The sequence below is a fragment of the Dipodomys spectabilis genome, unplaced genomic scaffold (assembly GCF_019054845.1).
Source record: "Dipodomys spectabilis isolate Male_0828 unplaced genomic scaffold, ASM1905484v1 ptg000228l, whole genome shotgun sequence".
In the NCBI taxonomy this organism is placed as follows: Eukaryota; Metazoa; Chordata; class Mammalia; order Rodentia; family Heteromyidae; genus Dipodomys; species Dipodomys spectabilis.
Window position 1 is genome coordinate 194513 of NW_024870905.1, and position 7778 is coordinate 202290.

Consider the following 7778-nt stretch of genomic DNA (forward strand, 5'->3'; position numbering starts at 1 on the left):
TTTTCCAGATGTGAGCCACCAGAATCTGGCCTTTTATTTTTGAAAGTCCTGGGGCTTAATCTTATGGCCTGGGTACTGTCTCTGAGCTTCTTTTTCTCAAGAATAGAGATCTACCACTTGAGCCACTCCACAGCTTCTGAGTTTTTCTAAGTATGTGGTACTGAGGATTCAAACCATGGGATTCATGCATGCTGAGCAAGCTCTCTACCACTGAGCCACCTTCCCAGTCCCTTTTTCTAGGTTCTTATAGTAGTATGTTTCTTTGGGATAAAATGACAATGTTAACTAATTTCAAAAGTTTTGTAAAGGTTATTCTATGTAAAGGCCTTTCTAAGGTGAAGATTTAATACGCTGATGTCAAACTAATGTTTAATTCTAACACTTGCATATATTGTTACGCTTGTAATTTTGCAATCAACTTCTTAATAACTGTTTTTCATTTCTGCAACTGAAGAACGAAAAATATGGAATACTTCACATATTTCCATATTATCCTTGTGCAAGTGTCATGTTAATCTCTGTATTGTTGTAATTTGGGTATACGTACTACTGAAGCAGGTAGTATCCTCTAAATTTAAGTAATTAATGATGCAATCTTTATACAGGCTTATATCCTTGGGTGCCTATTTGTAGCAAGGAAACCTTATTGTTCCTAACAATACTATTGATCTTATTTCCCTAAAATAATGTGTATAGTGGAAAAAAATTATATTGTTCAGTCAATTGCTCACATTTGTGTTTTTTTGTCAATGACAATTTTAAGGCTTTTTCATTTTAGATTTGATCATACTTTGAAGCACTTATAGCTAGGTCCTAAGGTGATGGCTTTTTCAAGTACTTATTTATGTAACTGAGTTAGCTTTGTGGAGCTAATAGTTTCAAAGTAAGCCTTGCTTAAGAGCTACTTCTAAACTTCTCCAGCTTAAATTTTCCCAAATGAGGTCTTACTGGCACAAATGTCTACCTGACCCTTTATCCTTCTTCCATGTAGGAACAGACGAACCAGAATATCCTACCCTGACAGCATAGATTGTCTTATTGGAACAAAACTAATCTTAGTTACAAGGGATCATAGAGAGATGAACATTTCGGACAGAACTGTTCAGACTAGAAGGTATTTTATCAAAATTTAAGTGTTTATTATACCTACCATTTCAAAAGTAGGTTAACGCCAAGGTGAAAAAATTCTTCATATGCATGATTTCCTGATGTCTGGCCTGTCTACCTTCCAACCAGGCAGGAACTTACACTACTGACTTTCTATCACCAAATATTTCCATAGCTCCAGGAGAAGTCCATGTTTCTCCTCATTATTAGGCCTTAAATTGGTAATGTTTTAATCACAGTGTTTCCTCTTGCCTCTACAAATGCTAAAGCTTTAGGTCTAACTCTACCTAACACTGAGGTACAGATAATGCAATAATACTTTAAAACAGAGTTGTCTTTGATACCCTAACCACAACAGAACAATGCAAAACATGTGCCCTTTTTATTATATTATATATAGTTAGATATTTTATATTTATATGTGCTGATTTCATATTTCACACAGTGAACCTTAGTAAAATAAATTGATAATTTGACAAATAAATTGATAATTATTTATTCCAATAAAGAGAATTGGAATATAAATAATTAGGTTTAGAATACATACGAGAATATAAAAAGTATCAATGTAATGTCTTCACTATAAACTTGTGATACCTTCTAAGTGTTCTTGTTCTTCTGAATTCACATGGTAAAAAAAAATGTTGTTTTCCTCTAAACTATAAAGGATTTTACTCTGCTGCTCTGTTTATTGTTTTAACTCGCTGGTTCCAAACTGTTTTTCTCCATATTTCTGAAGCATACCTATTGATTATACGCAAATTTTTCTGATATCATGTATGCAAGATATTTATCTTCTGCAAAATGTATGGGTTCTAGGATCCCATGTCCCAGTTACCCACATCATCAGATAACAGGGTCAAGACTTCACTACTAGCCCCAGGCAACCTGCCAATAGAAAGTAATTGAAGATCCATGTCAATTTCTCATTTCCTATAATATTTCAGGGCCTCAATTCCTTGAGAAGCAGGAATTAGCAGTAAGCAATAGTGAAATGCAAGTCAACTTAAAATGAAGGATGAGATCACAAAATCTAAGAGAAAGTACTGCAATTCAAACTTTCAATTTACAAATGACCAGCCCATATGAGTGAACAAGATCACAAAGTGTCACAAGATTATTTTTAATACCCCTCCCCTAATGATTAATGAACAATTTCAGTCCAGCATAAGTGGGCCAGAAAAATAGCTCCTGGAAGGATAGATCCACAATTGGTCTATAAAGGCCAGGAAAACTTGACTTAAAGGTCAAATGTAATTCACAAAAAAACCATTAATTGAGAAGATCCTTATTGCTGAATAACACTGTGAGATGTACAAGTTGCCATGTCAAAAACAAACTTTACAACTTTGGTCCGGGGGGGTGGTGGTGGGGAGGATCGGGTCGGGGGAGCAGGGGGAGGATGCGAAGGGATGGGAAGGGGAAACAAAGGAGGAGGCTACAATGCTTGATAAGAAATGCACTCATTATCTTGTCCATGTAATTGTAACCCCTGTGTACAGTATTTTCACAATAAAAAAATACACAGGTACTTCAGTAAAACTTGGTTCTGTGGTATAAAAATGTTGTCATTCTCAAAATATTTAATCTCCTGAAAGTGTATTCTTTTTCAAATAAACTTTGAAACATCAAATTCGCAAACCAGGTGCTAGTGGCTCATGCATGTAATCCTAAATACTCAGGAGGCTGAGATCTGAGGATCACGGTTCAAAGCCAGCCCGGGCAGGAAAGTCGGTTAGACTCTTATCTCCAATAAACCACTCAAATATCAGAAGTGGCACTGTGGCTCAAGTGGTAGAGTGCTCCCCTTGAGCTGAACAGCACAGGGACAGTGCCCAAGCCCAGAGTTCAAGCCCCACGACCTACCAAAAAAAATCACATTCACCAAAATAACATTTGACAAATAGATGATACTTAGTGGCAATAGAGTTACAATAGAGTTACAGTAGAGTTGATTTACTTACCCAGCACTAATGCCAATCAGGTTCAACCATTCATTAAACTGTAGAAATAGTACCACCCACCGTTTGTGTTATTCATTAAGTGTCTTTCAAAATTTGTTAAATATCTCAGCCTCCCATATTTCAAACCCAAACGTTACCTAATAAAGTAAATTTCATTATTTAATAAGGTACATTTTAAAAAGTCACAAATAGTTGCCTTATCATATGTTATTTTATGTTTTCCCTATCTGTCTAACATAGTAAGTCTTGAATATGGGTACTCATCAGAGATGTGACAGACATAAAATCTGTCTTTTATTTCTATCATATTCCTCTATAATATTAAATTTTAATTTTCTTTTTTCCAAAACTTAAATGTAGTAGAAAATATTATCCCATGTATAACAAAATAATCACACACCATTGTACAAAGCCATTTATAAAATTGGTAGTTTGGAATACATTCTAAACCATTTTTAAACTTTCTTGTTGACTAAAGATTAATCTTCCAAATGGATGAGAATTAAATCATGTCTAGGTGCTTCACGTCTCCAGTCTTACGAATTCTTATAGCAGATGAATGAATTATGGAAATATAAGATGACATAAGTTCAAGTATATGCAGGATTGAAACTCCATGGAATGTATATAAACCTTTTAAACTATTAACAGACAGTTTAACAGAATGATTATCAGGAAGTTGAAGCTAGAGAGGAATAATAGTAAATACATAGAATGAATGAAAAATGGAACAAGGGGCAAGTACAGCTAGAATATCAATGTACACATGTGATAAAGGAAGTGGTAAATCTGAAATAAATTTTGGAGAAGGAGTTGGTTGACAATGATAGGAGTGAATCTCATCCAGGAGCATTGGACAATTAGATGGACATATTTAACTGTAACACACTTGCACAACCTTTTGAAATTCAGTGAAAAATCACACAAAAATTACAACCAAACAGCAATCTCTAGAGAGTATGAATATGACCTCTCAAAATTTTAAGCAGTTAATGAAGGGAAGTCTTGGGACAAGCAAACAAAATTATTCAAAGAGGGCAGTTTGGAGTAGGGGAGAAATTAGAACAGAGAAATAGATTGCCTCAGGTTATAAATCAACTTTATCTGCTGCAAATGTTATCTTCCTTCTGTGAGTTCTCTCTGTCTGAACTGGATAGTGCAGTCCTGAGCCACACTTGATAGCTTGTGAAGATAGAATGCAATAGAAAAGATCAAGAACCCATTACTCTGCTGGAGAGAAAACAATTCTCTATGTTTTCTTTCATCTCTCTTCACTACTCTTTCTTCATACTTTTAAATCAATTGATTTTGAGTTATATATTTCCTTCTTTGTTCTGGAAAAGTAGTTGGTGAAAGTAATTCACTAAATATTATTTGCCATTTCTTTTATCATGCTGTTTACTTGTTCACGGGAGTCCATTAAACTTCACCCCTGCATTTGGTTGCCATAAAAACCCAACATTGATGATAATCAGGACAAAATGTAATGTAAAACTTTGTCTCCAAAAAAACCAGTCCAAGAAACTGTGATCACAAATATTTGGATATCCATTTTTCTTTTACCTTGAAAGTCTTCTTGTGTTGGGCTGGGAAGGTGGCTCAGTGGTGGAGCGCTTGCCTTGCATGCTTGAGGCCATGAGTTTGATTCCTCAGCACCACATAAGCAAAAAGAAAAAAACCGGAAGTGGCGTTGTGGCTCAAGTGGTAGAGCGCGAGCCTTGAGCTGAAGAGCTGAGGGACAGCGCCCAAGCCCAGAATTCAGGTCCCACGACTGGACCCAAAAAAAAAAAAAAAAGAAAGAAAAAGAAAGTCTTCTTGTGTCTAAAGTGCCCACAAACATAAGTACTCCAACACTTTTTGGTTCAATCACTTCTAACCTCAAAGATATGTTTTGCTAACAAGATGCTTAGAGGAAACCGCAGAATACTCCACTTTTATCTTCTCACTTAAGAGTGTCCTTAGATACCATATCAGGAACAGTGAAATTATTCTTTGCAAAATTATTTCAATAGATTATTTTTCTCTTAGTCTTGCATTTGATCAACAAGATGTATGGCAGAGAATAAAGTTCAATCACCCATACCTTGGATGGCAGTGCCTGTTACAAAGGACAATGCTTCTATGTCCTACTTCTATGTCCTCCTCTTAGCTCTTGCCTGATTTCCAATTAATCACAGCTTCTTGGCTCCAAGTCTAGTGAAGCTGAAGGATTCTAAGGCCTCCCCCACTGCTACATCTTCATGGTTTCTCCTTTAAAACTCTTTTAAGTTGCCTCTTTGGATGTGAGATTTATTTTCATGTCTTCACTCAATCCGTTCTGCATTTTAGTGAGCCAAATCGGCTCTGTAAAATCACTTTAGGTAGCAAAAATATTACAATTTATATCAAAAAGTTTTGGCCTCCCTCCACTGCTGAAGCCAATTTTCTTAGCTAGTGCTTCTAAGAACACTGTTTTCTTACTTTTTCCATGTGCTCAATTCTTTTCTGAACCAAAAACTTTTTGTCTTATGTAAAAAGAGAAGTCTTCACTATCTCATTTTAATAAGGATTTATATTTGTGAGCCAATTAGAAATGTGAAATCACTGGTTGGAAGTATCCAATCAGATTTTTTCTGTGTTTCAGTGCTTCACGGGCAAAGACATTGTGGAAAGTATTACAAACCAAAAGTGTAAACCCAATACCTTTTTTCATTGTGGAGGGCACTTTCTCCCTAAGTATTTTGACCCAAATTATCTTTTTCAGAGAATTACTGTTTGGTAATTAAAGGTCAATTCACAAATTTTGATGTCTTTTTGTAAAGAAATTTGAATTAAATTGCACTATAACCTTGTTTCACACAGTGAGAGAATATTTCCTGGGTAAGGACAGTTTTCAAGGAAAGCTACAGGATTTACAGCAAGGTTTCTGAGGTTTGTTTGTTTAATGTGAAAATGAGTCATCTTCACTCATATTGCTCCCTCTCCACTAAATCTCCATGGATTTCTTTGCATGAAAGCCTATTTTCCTAGGCAATTTTAAATTTTCTTAATAGGCTACGTTGTTTAAAAGTTTGAACAATTAAAATTTACGTGTCATATTTTTAAAACTCTTTTGAAATTCCTTTATCAAAACTGCGAATTCACCAATCCTAATACCCCCTTACCATGAAAAACAGTTAACATGTTGTTTTCACGATATATTTATACAATTATTATTTTCCAGTGGCTTTGTTATGCATATATATGACCACATAAGCTGATGTTGAACAAAATGAACTCCAAGATATGGAATCAGAGATTATTATTTGCGGTTGTTGCTTTTTATGTATTATGTGATTTCTATTTTCTTTGGTTTTTCCCCTTTGGTTTATCCCTTGCTGTATTTGATTTTGGTACCCTGTGTATTGTGTATACATTTACCTTAATTAGGGAAGGGAAGAGGAACATCACAATGGTGACACAAATGACAAAGGCCAAACCAATGCATTAACAATACTCACAAGACAATATGTAGTAAATATACATTACAACTTGTGAGGGGTACGTAGGTGAAGGAAAACTGTGAGAAAAGTGAGGGAGGGGGTAACAAGTTTGAAAAGTTATGTATTCACTACCTTACAATTACTGTAACCCGACTGTACATCACTTTGACAATAAAATTAAATTTAAAAAAATAAGCTGCATAAAATAAAATTTCACTATATTGGTATAGTTAATATTATTCTTTATATAGTAAAATTTTAAAAATCAATACTATTTGGCATCTAATATGATTTAATTACCCTTTCTTTATCAGAAGGTCGTCAGCTTGAATGTTATCCAACTAGACAATATACTTCACAATATACTTGCATATTTTGGAAAAAAATAAATTTAGTACTTTCATACACATAAAACGGAAAACATTTTAATTCTATGGAAACCCATAACTTTTAAAATTAAATAAGTTGTTAGGAAAGAATATATGTGTTCTTCAAAATTCCTATGACTAATAACTACTCATTTTCAAATTCTGAACATTCCATACCTGAGAGATTCAAAACAGTACTTGTTTTCATGTTATGTAATTCTGCAATAGATGCAGTTTCCAATGGTGTGTTACACATTGAGAAGTCAACAGAAAAATAGCCACATTCTTGTAGAGGATAAAACTATGAAGCATCTGTAATAATTCTTCAAGAGTTAGCAATCCCAAGCTTTATGCCATAAAGTCATCCTAGCCCAACAGTTCCCAACTTGTAAGGTGCACCTTAAAATTTCCTTATTTTACATCATGAATAACTTATCTCTACTGTGAAAAAATACTGCACCTCTGGTATTGTGATGCCCTCCTTGTTCTGCAAAGAACACCACAATAAACTCAGTTGCATCAATTTTCCCCCAGTGGTATTCTTGAGATCAGAGCTCTTGCAAATATTATTTACATTTATACTTTTTTAACTATCATAGATATTCAGGATACTAAGATCAGAAGATTATGGTTCAAAGCCCATCCAGGCAGGAAGGTCCCTTAAACTCTTATCTCCAATAAACTTCTCAGAAAAAGCCAGACACAAGTGGCACTGACGTTGAAGTGGTAGGGCAGGAGCCTTGATCTCAAAGACAGTGTCAAGGCCCAGAGTTCAAGCCCTAGGTCAAACCAATAAAACAAAAACAAAAATTGGGCTAGGAAGGTGGCTCAGTGGTATAGCGCTTGCCTTGCGCACATGAGGCCCTGGGTTCGATTCC

The 7778-nt window shown here is 35.0% G+C and overlaps 1 non-coding gene across 1 annotated transcript; it reads right to left on the reverse strand.

The window, feature by feature from the left end:
- Window positions 1-458: 458 nt before the first annotated feature.
- On the reverse strand, window positions 459-565 carry LOC122123458. The gene has a single exon (XR_006150404.1). It is a non-coding gene; the product is annotated as a U6 spliceosomal RNA (small nuclear RNA).
- Window positions 566-7778: the final 7213 nt, after the last annotated feature.